Source organism: Balaenoptera borealis, assembly GCF_965194805.1.
Source record: "Balaenoptera borealis genome assembly, chromosome: 8".
NCBI classification, from domain to species: domain Eukaryota; kingdom Metazoa; phylum Chordata; class Mammalia; order Artiodactyla; family Balaenopteridae; genus Balaenoptera; species Balaenoptera borealis.
In genome coordinates this window covers 10,869,734-10,890,112 of record NC_138865.1, presented here as the reverse complement: position 1 = coordinate 10,890,112, position 20,379 = coordinate 10,869,734, and the positions used below count along the sequence as shown (strand labels likewise).

Here is a 20,379-nt window from a genome sequence, read left to right as displayed (position 1 = left end):
AAAAAGAGCCCGAGATCATTCTAAGGTGCGGATGAGTTTGGGAACCGGGGACTCATTATGGATGAGGTTGATCCATAAGACATTGTCTTTTTTATATTTTGGAAATGATCAGACATCAGCGGTCCCACGTGGCTCACCCTACAATACTGTGTGTCATCCTCTCCACTTTAGGAGGGAGGTACCCTGATTTATCCCCTTTCAGGGCAAGAGCTGTTAGAGCTGCCCCAGGCAGAACAGCAAGTAAGAGGGGGAGCCAGGATTCCAATCCAGAGGGCTTGCTTGCTCCCGAACCCGGGTGCCTCCCTACAAGTCGGCTGGGGAACTGCCTGAAGGGACCACGGCAGCGGCAGACTCACCCAGGCTCTGGGCAACACTGGTAATTCCCGCTCCTGAATTCAGGGTCCCATTCCCTCTGGGCGGGTGGAGATGCTTTTACATCCATACCCTCCCTTCTCTGCCTCTGACTTCTTCTGGATCTCCTACTTCCCTCCTCAGGCAAACAACCCATCTCAGTGATTTCCCACCCTTTCCTCTTGGCGAGGTTTCCTTTTCTTGGTTATAAGAAAAGCTATTTCACAATACGAAGGGGAGGGGTGTGCATCTGAATCATTATAAGCTAGCATCCGGTGTCTCTTGGAAGCTGGTGGGCTGCACTCAGGTACTCTACAAACCCTGGTGCATCCTGGGATGTCTAGGGATGCCTGTTTGTTTGCTGTGCACTATCTGCAGCTGTCTCCCGCTCTGCTCTGCAAACCAGACAAATGGAAACTAGTAGTGGGGGGGGGGCCGGGTAGGAGATGGGGCAAATGAGGCACAGAGGGAGTTGTGCCTTGGAAATCTTGGAATGGAGAGAGCCGGGGAATTTGGTACCCAGCTTGCTCAAGCAATGAGAAGATTTGGAAGGGGAAGGTAGTTTGGGAGCGTGCTGGGGCTGATGCTTCCGGAAGTGCACAGCGTTGATGGTGGCCACTCTGGAGGAGATAAGTCATTTCAGATTCGATTCGGAGGCTCACAGTGCTAGCTGGGCATTGGAACCCCACTTCACATTCTCCCTCGGGACTTCCCTGGTGGTCCAGTGCTCCCACTGCAGGGGGCAAGGGTTCGATTCCTGGTCAGGGAACTAAGATCCCACATGCCGCGTGGCATGGCCAAAAAAACCCCCAAAAAACAAACAAAATAAAAACCCGAAAACCAAACAACAACAACAACAACAACAGAAAAACAAATTCTCCCTCACTCAGCGCTTTAATCTCCAAGGAAAGCATATGCCCAGCCTCTGCATATACCCATCTCTCCACCTTCAGTTAGTTCTATCTGTTCAAATGTTCTGCATTCCGTCCAGACTTGAAAGTTGCCTCCCTGTAATTTCTATCCACTGATCCTGCCCTCTGAGATCACTTAAAGCGAGTGAATTTTTTTTTTTTTTCCCACAAGACAGCTCTTCAGCATCTCAAAGACAGTTATCACATCCCTGCTACGTAACAATGTTTCTGGTTTAAATCTGTAGTTCCTTCATCTGCTGTCTCACAACAAGCTTCTAAGCCTCCATGTATCCTGGCTAACCTCTTTTGCACATATGCAGTGTGTCAACATCCCCTTACAGGGTGGGGCTTGATCTAAATTTGGGTTTTCCGTGGTGTGGAAACACTGGGCAAAGTATGGTAGAAGGATCGTCAACTTCATTCTGGGCATAAGACTCTCTCTAATACGGCCCAAAGTGGGTTTTTCAGACTTGCATCACAGAATTTAGGTCTACGCAGTCATCTGTAAAAAGTTTCCCCAATTTACAGATAAAAAGACTGAGGCCGGGAGAGTATTCGTGATCTGCCTAGTGGCATGCTTCCTGACTCCTGGTCCAGTGGTTCCCTCCATTGCTCCGCTACTCTGGAAAATCAGCTAAAGAGTTGTCAATACAAGGAAAGGTTCTGGGGAAATGAATCCATGAACCAGTCACAACCCAAGTAACCACAGGAACTGTCTACCTAAGAAATCATTGCAGGTCAGGATTAGATCATGTGTTTGTCCAATATTCGACCCAGATTGCTTGACAAGTATTAGAGACAGGGCAGTTGGAAAACAGAAAGCCCAGTATTTTAGTGGCAGTCTCTGCTCTTGATGCTGCAAAGTTCAAAGGGATACCGCAGCTTATCAGAAGTAGTAAAACACTGTGAGTTTTGTTAATTCTGGTTTTAAAATTGGGATTGTGAGTGCCTAAGAGTAACAGTGCAACTACTTGATTTAAGGCTCCATTAGCTCAGGCTGGCCAGAGGCAATGCCATGAAGGAGGCAATTTCCCTTAAACTCACTCTCTGCCAGCTCCCACCAGCCCCTCCTTCTCTCTTCAGGTGGTCCCCATGCCCAACTGGTGCCCTGTGCCCTTGGAGGCTCCTGGCCTTGCCCATCAGCCCCCTCCTTTCAGAACCTACCAGCTTTAAGACCCCTTCTCTCTGTCCAGAAAACTGGACTGAAACTTGCCCGCATGGTAAAGGCTGAAAATCAGCTACCCCTTCCAGGAGGGTTCATTTGGGTCTTTGATTATTGTTCATTGCACAACTAATTTTAACATAAATTGAAATAAAAGAAAAAATTCTTCCACCATCCCACAACCTCCAACAAAGCCCACTGGTTTTCCTTCCATTTTCTTCTTCTAGTTCCATCCATGTGCATACCCAATCTTTACAATTTGATTTCTGGGTTTTTTAAATTTGTGACTGATTATTTTACAAATATTCTCCCATCTGTCATTTATAATTATACTTCTGATGGCTGCCTAAGAGTCTGTCAGGGAGATGTCTTGTAATTTACCCATTCTCAATCATGGAAGATAAACACAGAAAGGTCCCTCCTTCTTTTGAAATTTTTCCTACCAGTAAATTCCCAGAAGTTGGATTAGTAAAGCCAAAGTTATAGACCTTTTTATGACTCTTAAAAATTCCAACCCAATCACAAAAAGAAAAAAAAAAAAGAATAAAAAAATTCCAGCCAAATCGCATCCCCAGAAGTTATACCTATTTATAGGTATATTATAGATTTTTAAATGTGCCAGTTTCAGTGAAACCTCAGTGAACTCTTACAATTTTCATATTGTTAATTTCACAGATACAAAAACGATACCTTGTTATTTTATGTTAGTATATTTGCATTTAAGAAATGGCTTTTTCAAGGCAATGCATTAGCTCAAAGGAATGTTACTGGCATCTTAGGTACTCCAGCTAATCAGAACAAAATTATTTTGAGGGGTTAATACTCTTCAGGCATCCAATCATGCCGTAGAAGCCCAGAGCAGCCTCCCCCTTTGGGGATCACTTACCTACCCCAGAAGTGAATTATCTCCTTCCAACAGTCACAGCGTGTTCTTAGCTCACACTACCCCCACCCCCTCTCATCCGCCATTTAATTCCTTCCAGATGTTCACTGTCCTCAACAGGGAACAATTCTTCCTTGAGTGTGACTCTCTTAATTCATGTTTATGCAAACAGTTCATTTATCTCTCTGCCTGCTGTATTTACGTTTAATGTGCTTTAACCATGCTTCAACTTTCATACTTTCACAAGGAGAAAATAAATTATAGAGTAACAATAATAACTGGCATTTCCTGAGTCCTATATGCCAGGCACTGTTCTAAGTGCTTCCCGTATTAATACGCTTAATTCCATAACAAGCCTATGAGATAAGCGTTGTTATGACCCTTATATTCCAAACGAGGAAACTGAGGCACACAGAGGTTGAGTAACTCACAAGGTCACACACTGGTTGACGGAGGAGACTGACTTTGGGCTCAGGCAGTTTGGGTCCAGAGTTCCCCTTGCGATACTGCCGAAACGGTGGAAGGCACAGAACAAACTTTTTAACAGAGACACACAAATATGGAATAAACCTTGAAGGTAATGAGTTCCCCATCATTAAACCCAAGTGGGAGTCAGGCTGCTTCGCAGGAATCATGGATTCTAATTGGGATTCTGATTCGGTATTAATTGCTGAATACTAATGAATGTGTTAATATACACTTTATAATAATATATGATTAATGTATTAATGTCTGTCTCAGGCCATGCCCTGGGCTAGGTGGTTCGCACAGACACGTCTCCTGCAGCCTTCCTACCCACACCCCAGCCCTGAGATGTCTCCCTGTTCCATAACTGTCTTCTATGTTCATTAAAAAATGATCACATGCTGGTTAAGTCACGGTGCTCCAGATGTCACTGACCAGAGAGGCTGTCTTCCCCCAAAACATCAGGCACACCCACAGTGCCAGCAAGGAAGGGGAAGTATGTATGAGTTGGGAGGAAGAAAGCTAAGTGTTCTGTTTGAGGTTTGGTCACCTAAACCTTGGGCATTGGTGTTAATAACCCTTTATCTCTGTATAAAATTTCACATCCATTACCTCCCTTAATTTTCACTATAACTTATCTCGGGAGGTAGGAAGGGCAGGTATTCCTAATCTCATCGAAGGGTGAAAAAAAGAGGCTCAGAGAAGGCAAGAGATGCCAGAAGCATGAAATAAGGATGTGATGGGGTCATCTGTCCCTCAATCCAGTCTTCTGTCCTCCACACCTGCTGCAGGGAAGGTCAGTCCCATACTGAACTCCAAAGTCTACATGGGGAAGCAGGGCAGGAGATGACATTTATTAAGCACCTACTGTATACCAGACTCGGTTCTAGTTTCTTGCTAGAAGTGGCTTCCTTTCCTCTTCCCAGCACAATTGTGAAGTAGGAATTCTGCCTGTGTTCAGATGAGGAAGCGCGAGAAGGTGGCAGAGCATGAAAGGAAGCTCAGGCTGCTCGGTCTCTGAAGGCCCTGCTGGCCCCTCCTTACCCCCCAACCCCCTTACACAAAACAGCAGAAGGCATCTGCCTCCCTTTCTTTCCAGACCACCTGGGCAGAGGCCCTGCACCGGCCCAAGAAGCAGGAGGGACTTGTTAGAGGCTTGGGGAGGGGGGTGGCACGAAGAAATAGCATCCAAGTTTGATGGAGGCCCTTGGGCAGGTAGATGCTAGAACACTGCCAAGGGCCTTACAATTCTCCTGTGGTCCTCCCAAGCCTACGGGCAGACGGTATTACCATTTCACAGATGAAAAATGGAAACTCAAGCGATGAAGTAAGTAACTCAAGGCCATCTGTGAGTAGGAGGTGGACCTTCCTGGCTCTTTCACTGCCCCATGCAGCGGTCCTGCCTTGACTTCATTTAGGCTAACAGAAGGAAGGCGGGTACCAGAATTCATAGAGCATCACATTAAGGGCAGAGATGGGAAAGGATGGGGCTGAAATGAAACTGCAAGGTAAGCACCTCAATTTAAGCACCAAGAAAAAGACAGGGGCTTTCTTTCAGGAGGTCTGCAACACAGGGTTGGATTTCCTGAGATCTGGAGACATGTGACTTTAATAGAAAATTAATTTAAAAGTGGAGCATAATATTCATTCAGAATTGCATAACGAAGAGGTTCTCAGTAGACCTTCAGCACTTAAAGTGATGCACATTTGCACTAGGGCCCCCCTGTTTGCAAGAGGTAGGAGGAAACCAGGGCCAGCCTCGTGGTGTGCGACCAAGTGCAGTGACACACGGCGCCACGTGCAGAAGGGCCCCGTGCTTGGGGCTTACTGCTCTGCGGTCACTCTCTTGAAATTTTGCATAATTTTATCTTGGAATGCATGTTTTGTAAGTGAAGGACTGAGGCAGGGGAAATGAAGCAGATTGGGGAGGGAGGGTATTAGGGGACACTCATAAGGACCCAAAGAGGAGGGCAGCAGATTGGTACATTTGGGGTGAGCTTATTTCCTTATTTGTTTTTAAGAACCACATGCCCTCGTTCCTAGCTCAGAAGGATGTCCAGGGTAAACATTTATAGTCTGGAGACTGGCTTCTCCTTTGTCTGTGGCCTCACCAGCCCCTGCACTCACACAGGAGGGGGCTGGGAGCTTGCAGCCGCAGCTCAGAGCATCAGGAGGCCCTTTGAGAAGGAAGCCAGACAGACGCTCCGTCTTTGCACAGGTGGTCTGAGCTTTCTGATGCCCGGTCCATCTGAAGACTCATCAACCAGTGGCTCCCGGGGCCACAGGCTTTGGCCACATAGGTGTGTCCTCCTGAGCGCCTACCTGCAGTGGCCTTTGTCAGTTCAGAGGCTGGTAGGGCTCCCTAAGTAAGCAAGCACAGGTGGCCAGTTCTCGGTCTTACAGGCAGGATCCAACAAACAGGCATGAAGGATGCAGACTGCCTGCCCCCTGGAACGGTGGGTTGGCTGCAGCCCAGATACCCATCCTTTACACAGAGACCCTGACTCTTGCCCATGGATGAGCACAGACTGGTAGCTGGAGGGTGCATGGAGCACAGGCTGACGGGAAGCCAGCAGACAGCCATGGATATCCACATTAGGATGGCCTGGTACAACCTCAGAGGAAGAAAGACCCCACCAACATGCTGATTACTTTCCTCAGAGGTGTGGCTGGATATTCTGCGCTCCTGGCATAAGCATTCCCTTTGGTGGTCCAAGCAGATGGAGTCTCTGATAACTCACTGTTGATTGCTGTGGAAATGGGATCCAAGACAAATTAAAACTCAGAAGGCTCCTCTTGCAGAACCTAGCCCCAGGATTCCCATTTCGGAGGCGAAAGGATCTGAAATTATTACCAGCAATGCCAGGAAACCCAGCATTTTGATGGGGTGCATACGTCTAATAGGAAAGAGACCAATTCTTTGTGAATTCGCAAATGGAATTAGGGACTTGCTATTTAGACTAACACAGTGCCTACTGCAGAATCTTGCAACCTGGTAGCTGGTCAGTAAATAGCTATCGGATGAATAAGTGAATGATTGAAAATGGAGAGTGGTAGGAGGCACAGAAGTGCCCTCATCTCTTCTTAGAAGAGCTTGGAGGACTTCCCTGGTGGTCCAGTGGTTAAGCTTCTACTGCAGGGGGCACAGGTTCGATCCCGCAGGCCATGCAGAGCACCAAAAAAAAAAAAAAAAAAAAAAAAAAAATGCCTGGACCAGCGGAGGAGACGGGGGCAGCCCTTGGGCCCAGCCTCGCTCTCTCTCAGCCCACCTTTTACTCTGGCCAGGGCTACAATGACCAACTTCAGGTGGGTGTAACCCGGCAACACCGCACTTCATCCGCACCTCCGATCTCTAGCTGTCTGCCCCCAGGGCTTCTGTGACGTCTCAGAATCATGGGAACCATCTGGACCTCATCCATGCATGGCCTTGCCACTCAGGGTAACCCCGACCTATACAGGAAGCAGCTGGTGGATAAACACTCTCCACGGACAGACAAGTCTGCAGCTTTTACTACATAGCCCCTTGGAAGGTCCTGGAAGGACTAAGCTCTAGGAGCCACAGCAGAGACCGGCTCAAGAACACATCCTTGTAATTGTTTTCCCTCCTTCCTGACCCCTCCGGTCCCCAACTCCTGCTTCCCAGGATCACTTTTCACAATAAACTACCAAGCCCGTGTCTCTGGCTCTGATTTCCAAAGAAATTCCAGGCTAAGACAAGAAACATCCCTTCTTCCCTAAGCATAAAGAGGCCAGCTCTCTTCCCATCTCCCTTTTTTCAGATTCCCAGTTCACATCCTGATTCCCTGTTGTCCTAAGAGCTCACAAATAAGTTTGAATTGGGGACATTCATTTGTTCATTCATGCATTAAGTCATTCAATACATGTCTGTGAGGTACCAACTCACTATAAGGGTTTGGGCAGCAGTAAATACACAGAAGTCTAAAATGTAAGCTTTCCTATCAAGAAATTTATCATTTACTTAGGGAGAAAAGTACACACAAAAGGAACCTGTTTTAAAACTCTTCTAATGTGTTTCCAAATGTTCTTTGGGAAAAGAAAACCCAAACCCAATATTAAGATTATCTGAAGAAGCTGAATGCAACGAGTGTAATCTCTGCCAGTGGTGCAGAGGGTGAATTGCAAAGGACTGGACCTGGAGGAGGTTTGGAAATGCAGTAGGAGGCTGTGGTCCTGGTGACAGAGGAGGGCCTTGGAGCAGGGCCACGCCTGTTAGGACAGAGAAGAGGGACATACAAGACACGATAGAGAAGTAACATTGTTAGGACTCAGTGGCCTCTTGGAACTGGAGGTTGAAGAATAGGAAGGCTGTAGTACTGTTGAATGATATGGTATCATTCTGGAGGAATCAAAATGCTATTTTGTGGGGGGCGGGAGGGGGTCCACTTTTTAAAAAATTGAAATATAGTTGATTTACAATGTTGTGTTAGTTTCTATATAGTTTCAGAAACTATATAGTCTTTTTCAGATTCTTCTCTGTTATCGTATATTACAGGATATTGAATATAGTTCCCTGCGCTATACAGTAGATCCTTGTTGTTTATCTATTTTATATATAATAGTTTATATCTGCTAATCCAACACTTCTAATTTATCTTTCCCCCACCACCTCTTCCCTTTGGTAACCATAAGTCTGTTCTCTATGTCTGTAAGTCTGTTTCTGTTTCATAAATAAGTTCCTTTGTGTCCTATTTTAGATTCCACCATATGATAAGTCATAGCATATAGTATTTGTCTTCCGCTGTCTGACTTACTTCACTTAATATGAAAATCTCTAGGTCTATCCATGTTGCTGCAAAATGGCATTATTTCATTCCTTTTTTATGGCTGAGTAATATTCCATTGTATATATGTACCATGTCTTCTATATCCACTCATCTGTTGATGGACATTTAGGTTATTTCCATGTCTTCGCTATTGTAAATAGTGCTGCTGTGAACATTGGGGTGCATGTATCTTTTCAAATTAGTGTTTTTGTTTTGTTTTTTTAAGATATGTACCCAGGAGTAAAATTGCTATTGTTCTATTTTTAGTTTTCTGAGGAACAACCAGACTGTTTTCCACAGTGGCTGCACCAACTTACATTCCCACCAACAGTGTGGGAGGGTTCCCTTTTCTCCACACCCTCTCCAGCATCTGTTATTTGTAGACTTTCTTATGATGGCCATTATGACTGGTGTGAGATGGTACCTCACTGCAGTTTTGATTTGCATTTCTCTAATAATTAGCAATGTTGAGCATCTTTTCATGTGCCTATTGGCCATGTGTATGTCTTCTTTGGAGAAATGTCTGTTTAGGTCTTCTGCCCATTTTTTGATTAAGTTGTTTGTTTTTTTGTTATTAAGTTGTATGAGCTATTTGTATATTTTGGAAAGTAAGCCCTTGTAGGTCGCATCATTTGCAAATATTTTCTCCCAGTCCATGGGTTTGTCTTTCTGTTTTGTTTATGGTTTCCTTTGCTGTGCAAAAGCTTATAAGTTTGATTAGGTCCCATTTGTTTATTTTTGCTTTTATTTCTATTCCCTTGGGAGACTGACCTAAGAAAACATTGGTACAACTTATGTCAGAGAATGTTTTGCCTACGTTCTTTTCTAGGAGTTTTATGGTGTCATGTCTTACATTTAAGTCTTCAAGCCATTTTGAATCAAATTGCTGTAGATAACCAACAGCCGATGCAAAGCTGGCAAGAGTAATATTGTAGATGACAAAATCGAAACTCAAAATTATCTTAATTGATGTGAAATCTCAGCTGAAGGCAAGAGGATTACATATAAAAGGGACAAATGTGGTATATTGCATTTACAATCAGACTCTCAAAGCGATCCCTGGATTCAACATTAGTTAGCTCACCCTTGTCAAATTCTTACCAGCACCTCAGACATTCCATGTACCTGTGCTACTTAATCCTCAGAACGACCTGTGAAGTAGGCATTATTTATTATCCCTGTTTTAAAGTGAGGAGAGCTAAAGCTCAGAGAAATTAAGTATATTTCAGAGGTCTTATAGCTAAGAAGGGGCAAGCCAGAGTTGGGAGCTAGGTGTTCTGATGCCAACTGCAGAGGCTCTCCATCAGACTCCTCTTGGCTTCACATCATTGTGGGGAAAAAAAAAGCACTCACCATGAAAACAAAGTGGTGTGATATTATAATCAGGGGCTGTAAATAAGATGATTTCTTGTGGTTATTCTAAGCTGTACCTGTAATCACCCTGCCAAGCTTCAGTGGGCCATCCAGGGAGAGGCAGGTCTAAAAACCATTCTACTCATGGATACGCTTGTTCTTATCATTGTTTCTTTCCTTTTTTTTTTTGTCTTTATTTTTTATTTTATCTTTTCCTTCTTTTATTTATGCATTTTTTAAAAGACAAATAAGTGGTATATTAGTTTGCTTGGGCTGCCATAGGAAAATACCACAGACTGGCTTCCCTGGTGGCACAGTGGTTGAGAGTCCGCCTGCCAATGCAGGGGACACAGGTTCGAGCCCTGGTCCAGGAAGATCCCACATGCCACAGAGCAACTAAGCCCGTGTGCCACAACTACTGAGCCTGTGCCCTAGAGCCCGTGAGCCACAGCTACTGAGCCTGCATGCTGCAACTACTGAAGCCCACGCGCCTAGAGCCCGTGCTCCACGACAAGAGAAGCCACTGCAATGAGAAGCCCGCGCATTGCAAAGAAGAGTAGTCCCCGCTCGCCACAACTAGAGAAAGCCCACGCACAGCAATGAAGACCCGACACAGCCAAAAATAAATAAATAAAATAAATTAATTTTAAAAGATACCACAGACTGCATGACTTAAACAACAGAAATTAGAAATTAATTGTCTCATAGTTCTGGAGGCTGGAAGTCCAAAATCAAGGTGTTGGCAGGTTTGATTTCTCCTGAGGCCTTTCTCCTTGGCTTGTAGATGGCTGTGTTCATCCCGTGTCTTCATGGCCTTCCCTCTGTGCATGTCTGTGTCCTAAACTCCTTTTCTTATAAGGACACTAATCATACCGATTTAGGGCCCAACGTGGTGACCTCATCTGACTTTAATCACCTCTTTAAAAGCCCTGTCTCCAAATACAGTCACATTCTGAGCTACTAGGGGTTAAGGCTTCAAATTATCAATTTTGAGGGGTACACAATTTAACCCATAATAAGTGAAGGCCTTTACTAGAGATTAACTGGGAAGAAGCCGGGGTGGAGAGTAAAGGTGGGTGCTGATTTCCAAGTCTTAGTCACATCCTTAGGTGGTACTATCCTGGCCAACTCAGAAGAGCCTTGAATGCAACCAGTCTGAGTCTCACGGAGCCAGACTGCCTGGAGATTTGAGGACCAAGCCCCTCTTCAAATCGCTGCTGCCTTTGGGTGATGATGCACTCTTGGGATGTGACAGTTTCATTTAGAAACAAAAATCTAGTGAGGAATCTTCTCTATACTTTAATGGGGCTTGTTGGTCCTTTATTGCAGTTATTTCTACAAAGTAGCCCTCAAAGACTTACTAATGGAATATAGTTATAAATAAATAAAAACCTCTCCTGACACATTTAGACCCTTATTCTCAAACCACACATGGAAAGGAGAGTCCCATTTAGAGAAAAGTGACTTGCCCCATGGTACATGCTCAGTGATTTTCCCAGGCACCTTTCTTTGGCATTTAAGCTGGAGTCCCCCTTGATATACAATATAATAAAACCCCTAAGCTATAATGAAGCAATCCATCAAGAAGAAGGGGTCGGGGTGTAAGTACTGCTCTTTTAGAGCCCAGAGTTGATCTTATCTCCAGCAGTTTTCATTCTATTTGAAAAGGAAAGTAAAACAACAACAACACAAAAGAAAATGAAAAAAACCTAAAACCTAACTTGCTGGATTTCACTTAATGCACGGCCCTTCTATATACATGGTACCCACCCATCATAGAGCATAAACTCCTCTCTAGAATCTCATGTCATCACTGGGCTAGCAAATGGACCATTCACATTTTTTAAAAAATACAAATAAGTGTTTGAATGTTATTAAGACATGAGACAGTTTCATTGGGTCATGAATAATTCACAAGAGAGGAAACTTTCATATTCAGCACTTATTGATTGCTGGACACTTGACCACGTGTGGAATATCGGATACCCACCCCAATCTTTTTTTTTTTTTTTATAGCAGTCCTCAGAGTTAGATGCTGTGGGGAAACATAGGGGTTTGGTCTACAGGCAAGATACTTACATCAGTGTGAAAATTAAATGTATGCACTGGAATAGGTGCTTTTGTGCTTCACCACCTCATACGCACTGTCCCTGTTCCCTGGCTCACCAAGGCTGGGCCCATGGTTGGTTACTGGGGAAATTAACTGTGTGGGCTCTAAAGAGATGGCCCAGCATGGGCCGTCAGAGCTGGGCTCTGTGCTCAAGGGTGTGGACAATCTCTTTTTCAATCTGGCATCACGGTTTCAACCTCCAAGGCTGCCTTTTCCATGCCCCGCAGTGGGACCTCTTGTCCCGTCCTTCCATCCCACAAAAGTGCACTTCCAACCTCAGCAGGAATCAGACAAGAAAGTGGCAACATCGGGCCTTAAAGGTACCTTGGGGACCATGTGGATGCCCCCTCCCTCTTTCACAGATATGAAAACAGAGTCCTAGACAGAAGGACCCTCTTGCCCCAGGCCACACAGGTAGACAGAGGTGTAGATGGGATGACTAATCCCATGGTCCTTCCACTTAACTGAACAGAAGAAGAGAGAAAACTAATATTAATGACTGTCCACTCAGTATCAGATAGTGGGCTGGGTGTCATGTATCGTATCTCATGTGATCCTTTGAGATCGTCATTCGTGTGTCCAGTTTCACAGATGAGACGTGTTCTGTATTGTATCTGTGAGTATACATACAGGCATGCCTTGTTTTATCATACTTTGCTTTATTACACTTTGCACACACTGTATCTTTTACAAATTCAAGGTTTGTGGCAACCCTGCATCAAGCAAGTCTATTGGCACCATTTTCCCAGCAGCATTTGCTCATTTTGTGTCTCTGTGTCCCTTTTTCGTAATTCTTGAAATATTTCAATCCTCCGTCTCCCGGCAAAAAATATTACAACTCTGGGAAGGCTCAGATGATGGTTGGCATTTTTTAGCATTGGAGTATTTTTAAATTAAGGTATGTACATTGTTTTTTTAGACATAATGTTATTGCATACTTAATAGACTATAGGATAGTGTAAACATAACATTTATATACACTGGGAAACCAAACAATTCGTGTGACTTGCTTTATTGCAGTATTCACTTTATTGTGGTAGTCTGGACCCAGACCCACACGATCTCTGAGGTATGCCTGTATACATAATTATTTTCTGTATATTATGATGTTTTGACTTCTTAAGAAACCTTTTTTGGCTGGGGAGAGAGAGCTCTTCCTGAAGCTAGCCAATTCTTAGAGATGCAAAGGATCCAGCGAGAGCATCCTTTACTATCCAATCTGGAGCCATACCTCCTCTCTCTGGCCCCAAGAGGCAATATTCGTCTGCCTTAATCATCCCAGGGCCAGGTAAAAGGCAACTAGAGACCACCTCTATAGCCCGACGTCCACTAAAATTATTCAAACTAGCTAATCCTAAATTGTTTACCCTGCCCTGCCTTGTCTTTCTCACAGAAACCCCGAGAAAGGCCGTGGCCTGTTCCCCTCACTCCTGTCTTCTGTTTCCTGATGCCCCTGATGCTTCCCCATGTGGCCCTGTGTGGCCTTCATGCCTCCTGTCTCTGGGACCTGTGAGTACAATACACTTTGCCTGAGCCTCTGTCTCCTCTTGTGGCCACACATGCCTGGCCATTTCATAAAAGAATACAGGACATGTTCATATCCCCAGTTCTACAGATGAAGTTCAGAGAGACTGAGCAGCTTGTTCGAGAAAACACTATGTGCAAATGGCAAATCCAGATTTAAACCCCGGAGTATGTGACTTTTTGCTCTACCCCATGTGCGGTCCATCCCTCTGGCGCCAGCAAGAGCCTCCTGATGCTGGGTTAGAGGGGCCCCCTCCATCTCTCCAGTCTGCCTCCCAGCCACAGTCACATGAGGCCATAATCTGAAATCAGGGAGGGCAGCGAGCATGTTTCTGTGTTTCTATCTTTCTGGACAATTTGTTCCATAAGTGCTTGTTTTCAAACAGCTCAATATCAGGCCCCCAGGGCTTCCATGAAGCTTTTGGTTGGAGTTCTGCGAGCTCTCCCCATTGGCTGATTTTCTCAGATCCATCTTTCTTCGTTTCTTGAGTCTGTCATAAAGTATTCTGAGGAGGTTGGAAATTATTCTCACTAATAAACATGTGAGGAATCTGAGCCAGACTTGCCAGGAGTCTTGGCACTTACTGAGTTTCTTCTTTTGGAACACGAGGTTTGCAGCCAATGTGTCAAACCTCTTATATCTTTGTTCTTCAGAACTCGGACTCGTGGTGCAGTTAGATCATGGATGCTTTGAGCTAAAAGTGACCTTAATAATCATTTACCCCTCAATTTCAGATGAGGAAATGAAGGCTGAGAAAGGTGATATGAAAATGTCCCAGGTCATCTAACAATTGGTGGCAGAATCAGGGCTAGTACTCATATATCTTGAAACCCAGTTCACATCTCTTTCTACTATACCACACTGTTGTCCAGGAAATCAGAATAAGGTATCCACCCATCAATCCATCCATCCATCCATCCATCCATCCATCCATCCATCCATCCATGTGAATCATTATCAACAATAATGCAAAAACATTTTCACCCAAACAGGCAGAGTTTTTCGAACTAAAAACATTTACACCAAGAGTAAGAGTTACTTTGAAATATTAACTGGTCCCCAGAGTATCTTGCATTATTAGATTGGATATTGTTAGTGTTACAAAAATATTTACTACTGCAAAAGAGTCATATGAAATTGTGCCAGTGACAATCAACAATCACGATGTAGTATTATGTGGGTTCAGCGTCTTTTCTACAAAAGGGAAAAATTTAATGACGACTTTTAACATATTGTAATTAAAAAACAAAACAAAACACTGCATGTATCTCACGTGTACAATTTTTCAAAAACTGACATCTTGGTGTGAAGTGCAGATTATATAAAGGAAGTGGATTTGAGAATGTCATAGACTCTGAAAATTGGATGGGTCCTTACACGTAGATGAGAAAGGAAGGAATATCAAACTTAGAGTCCAAAGACCTGGGTTCAAGTCCTGCCCACCACTTCACTTGCTGCTCTTGGACAAGGGAATTCATCATTCTGAGTCTCTCCCTTTTCATCTAAAAATAGAATTAACAACATCTATCTGGGGTGGGGGGGACGGGGTGGGGGGGGCACATTGTGAGGACTAAAGAAAAGAGTAAACTCTAATTGAGCACTTATTATGGGCCAGGCACTGTGTTGTGTTTTATGTAGATGTTATCTCATTTGAGGAAATCAAACGTGTGGGAAGAAAACCCCAGCTCTGTCTCGAAGGCCTATTCAAATTCAAACTATTGGTGTTCAGGTAACCCTCTACTCTAGGTGCCTTCCCTTCCTTCATTGATTATCGGATTAGTTGACATGAATATTCATAAAGGTACATCGAAGAGTTGTATAGAGCTTTACATAATTGTATACTTTTCACCAGCACTTAATCCCCATTTACATTAGAGGAAGAACTGAGGGCAGTGAAAAGAAATGGTTTTTCCACCATCAGCCAGTGACAGCCAGGCCTTGAGATGCAGTCCCACACACATTTATCCCTCATCTTCCTCCCGTTTGTGACTCTCTGGGGTCCCTGGGGGTGAAGAGGGTGAAGACCACCCCCCGCCCCACTCCTTCCCCTGGCACCTGGTATCATTGGGTACTTTCCAAAGAGACCCAAACACTGATTCCCCTCTTTTCTACAACCGCTACCAAGCTTGTCGGCTCTCCCATCAGGAGGGGACCTGCCACTGTCTTCAATGGGCAGATTGATCCTAGTAACTCGACCTCCTCCGTGAGCCCTCGTCTGGCTACACCTGAATCACTGCTGTGCCCGGATTCAGACCTGCTTTCAAATGCCCAGGCCTCTGGGGAGTTTTCCTACTTTATACTCATCAGTGACAAACCCCGGGTAGCTGCATCCCCCTCCTTTCCTTGCTTTACTTCTTGGACTCTGTAGAAGAAGAATTGTGCTGACTTGGCTCACCCTTGTGCTGTTGGAATACACCTGGAGTTGAACTGCCTTGAGTGGGATGGTAGGCTGGAAAAAATCCCCTTAGCTGCTATTCAAAACTTTCTTCATGCTCCTTGACGCCCAAGCTTACTTTATCCCTCATTCTTAGAAGTAACACTGTACGTACTTTACCAAGGATATGAAAGCCATGAACTCTATGTCCTCTGCACCTCGCAGCCCTGCATGCACATTGTTTCCTCTAAGATCAGGGAATTCCCTGGTGGCCCAGTGGTTAGGGCTCCGTGCTGTCACTCCTGAGGGCCTGGGTTCAATCCCTGGTCAGGGAACTAAGATCCCATAGGCCACTCGGTGCAGCCAAAACACAGAAAACACATTGTTTCCTGTAAGATCAGAGTGAGAAGTATCCCTTTCCCTTCCCAAGGTGACCCGCTGCCTCTGCCCTCCGTGCCACACCCCTCAGCTCCACACAGGAAGGTCAGTGGTGGGGACGGAACGTAGAGTGCCTGTGATTCCTTCAAGGGCTCAGGCATGGCTGGAGCACCAAGTGGGGAGAGAGGGTGGGGTGTTCATGGATTTCCTCCTAAATGACGAAGAATCCACACAAGGTAGTCATTTTAATATTTGAAGACAGATCCCCTTTCCTTAAAGTTTCAAGGCCCATCGCTACCAAAACCATTCTCCTTTGAATGTGTTTCAGCTTGTCTGCAATTAGCAGTAAATGTTTAACAACTGGTTCTCCAAGGGAAAAACAAAAATCCCTCTTTGTAGCACTTGCCAATTTCTGAGGTGTAAATACTCCCACTATGGCCAACATCAAGGTACCGAGAGGACATCACTCTAGTGTCACTGAGATGGGCTGGGAAAAAACACCATTTTATGACCAGCTTTGTGATAACTGATTCAGGCAGTAATTATCAGTGGATGATAAAAATCACTGAGTGAGAGACTGTTGGGAAACAGTATATCTACACAGTATCAAAGAGTCTCCCACAGATCACTTCTTAATTAGAAAGGAAATAAAAGGTACCTTTACAGTAGATGAAGACCTCAACCAAGTGATCACATTTAACATCATCAGTAAAGGAACAAAATGACATACTATGCCCCTGATGCGATTCACTGAGCAGGATTTATGAAATAATTCTGCCACAAATGTTTAACCGATATCTAATCACAGGGAAACAAACAAACTCAAATTGAGGGACATTATACCAAGCAACAGACCTGTGTTCTTCAAAAATATCGTGGTCATGAAAAACCATCAATGGCTAGGAGTTATTTTAGATAAAAGAATGACTAAAGAGACATGGTAACTGAATGCGTAATCCTGGCTTTGCAACCATGTACAAGCCCCTGTGTCCTTGCCTTTGAAGTAAAATGCTGACTCAAGAGTAATGATTGGGAAATGTGAAGATGGAGAAACAGAGAATAGCCGCTGGGCTGGGGAACCAGTAACAATTTAGACTATAAATCTGCCACATCGCAGAATCACTGAACTCCCAGTTCCCTGAAAGATACAGATAAAGGCCTGACACACATTCCTAAGTTGTTTGTACAGGAAGCCAACCCACCAGATGAAAACTGCTGACCACAGGAGCATGGACCCCCTAGACTGGTTGAAACCGGAGGATTGATGATGCTTGAAACTTCACCTTGATGCCAACCAATCCAAGAATGGTCCACAAGCTGATCACGCCCTGCTCCTTGAACACTATAAAACTCCTCACTACCCCTCTCCAGGGTGGGTCACACAGTCTTGAGGGCATTAGCCCGCTGTGCTCCCCTGTGCCTGCTGGCAAAGCAATAAAAGCTACTCTTCTCAGGCTTTCTTGGTGGTGCAATGGTTAAGAAATCGCCTGCCAATGCAGGGGACACGGGTTCGAGCCCTGGTCCGGGAGGATCCCACATGCCGCGGAGCAACTGAGCCCGTGCGCCACAACTACTGAGCCCGCATGCCGCAACTACTGAAGCCCGTGCACCTAGAGCCCGTGCTCAGTAACAAGAGAAGCCATCGCAATGAGAAGTCCGCACACCGCAATGAAGAGTAGCCCCCGCTCGCTGCAACTAGAGAAAGTCTGCGTACAGCAACGAAGACCCAACGCAGCCAAAAATAAATAAAATAAATTAAAAAAAAAAAAAGCTACTCTTTTTTACTTCACCCAGAACTCTGTCTCGGCGTTTCTATTCAGCACCAGTGAACAGAGGCTGAGTTTCAGCAACAGCTTTGATCCTGCAGCAGGTTAAAAAAAATGCTATGGAAGCAAGTTAATTATGGCCTATATATTTACGATTGTATTGTACCTACATTAAATTTCCAAATGTAAAAACTCTAAGTGATGATATAAGAGAATTTCCTTGTTCTTGGAAATCCATACTAAAGTATTTAGGGGTGAAGTTTACAACTTACTTTCAAATGGTTCAACAACAACAACAAAATAGTACTAATAACAATGAGAGAGGATAGGAGAGAGAGAAAATGTAGCAAAATGTTAACAATTGAGGCACCAAGGTGAAGGGTATATAGACACTTATTATACAATGTTTCCAACTTCTCTGTAGGTTTAAAATGTTTTTCAAAATAAAAAACTGAAAAGACAGGAAAAAAGGACAAACGGGAATTGGTTCCACATAGTTTAGACAACTCTGCAATTCCCGTTTGTCCTTTTTTCCTGTCTTAACTATGTGGACCCAGACAGTACTGTCACCTCCCTTATTCTACACACTGCACTGCTATTAACATGACTCTGATGGCAATAGCTTCTGGTGAGCAGCTGTATTATTCAGTTACTCATTCTGCCAACCTCAAACCCTGAATCTCCCTTTAAAATTCCTGTCAAGTGCACCTTCCCTGTGCTGGAACACAGGACCTCATGCTCATCCAAGGAAGATTCTCAGTTTTGGGCTATCTCTCTGGGTTTCAGGCTCATTTTGGATTCTGAGCCTGCATTCCTTTGAATGGAATACAGATCTCTGCAAACTGCAAGAAACAGAAACACGTTAGCTGGGGTTGAACTACATATGCAACAAAATTTACCGAGCACACAAAATGTGCAAAGCAGTGGACTGGGTACAGAGAAATCAGGAATAACTAAATAAGATGTGATTGTTGATTTCAGGCTTCTGCAAGGTAAGAACTAAGCCTTACACACCCTTGGTCACCCTCTAGTATTCCCGGAGCATGTAGTAGATACTTGATAAATATCTGATGTGGCCTCACATAGGTAAGCAGGAAAAAGGCTTAAAGAGCCAGTTGCTTAAGAGGTGCTACAAGTAATAATCAAATGTATGAAAAACTTTATGAGATGATTAGTTATCAGAGAAATGCAGAATAAAACAAAATGAAATCTCTCTAAAAATAATGGTACGGTGCTACATCATGCTGGCAAAACTATGGTGAAAACTTGTGCGTTTATATATTGCTGATGACAATATCAAATACTTTTGGAAAGCAATTTGCCAAACTGTATCAAGAGCCATAAAAATATTCACATCCTTTGTCCAATAATCTCACCCCTGGGAATTTACCCTAAGGAAACAGTCCAAATGAAGGGAAATGGGATAGCACAAAGAAATTCATTGTATCCTTGTTTGTAGGGGTGAAAAACTGGGGAAAGTAGTGACTGAACCATTTAGGAATAATTAAATGATCATACATCCACTTGGTAGACTTTGATGAAGCCCTAAAGATGACAGCTATGAGGTCTATTATGTAACAATGTGGGAAATGCATATGCTTTAATATTAAGCAAACACACACACACAGATCAAGACTGGAATTCTTAAAAATAATTGATTTTGGGGGCTTCCCTGGTGGCGCAGTGGTTGGGAACCTGCCTGCCAACGCAGGGGACACGGGTTCGAGCCCTGGTCCGGGAGGATCCCACATGCCGCGGAACAGCTAAGCCCGTGCGCTGCAACTACTGAGCCTGTGCTCTAGAGCCCACGAGCCACATGTAGTGGCTCTGAGCCACTACAACTACTGAGCCCACGTGACACAACTACTGAAGCCCGCGCACCTAGAGCCCGTGCTCTGCAACAAGAGAAGCCACCTCAACAAGAAGCCGGCACACTGCAACCAAGAGTAGCCCCTGCTCGCCGCAACTAGAGAAAGCCTGTGCTCAGCAACGAAGACCCAATGTAGCCAAAAAGAAAAAATTGATTTTTTGTGGTGGAATTATGAGTAATTTTTATTCTATTTTCTGATGGTATTATATTTTAGCAAAAGAAAGAATTTAAAATAATCATCTATTGAATAAAGGAGGAAACGATTGTGTTAGGGGCTAAATCGTGTCCCCCCCCGCCCAAAAGTCATGTGTTGAAGTCCCAACCCCCAGTACCTTAGAATGTTAACTGTATTTGGACGTAAGGCTTTCAGAGACGTGATTAAGTTCAAATGAGGCCATTGGCCTTGATCCAATATGACTCGTGTCCTTATAAGAAGAGAAGACACCA

General features: G+C 44.3%; 1 protein-coding gene across 1 annotated transcript in view; it reads right to left on the bottom strand.

The window, feature by feature from the left end:
• SCARA5 (scavenger receptor class A member 5) overlaps window positions 1–20,379 on the bottom strand; it is a 122,330-nt gene that overhangs the window by 51,721 nt on the left and 50,230 nt on the right. The window lies entirely within an intron of this gene.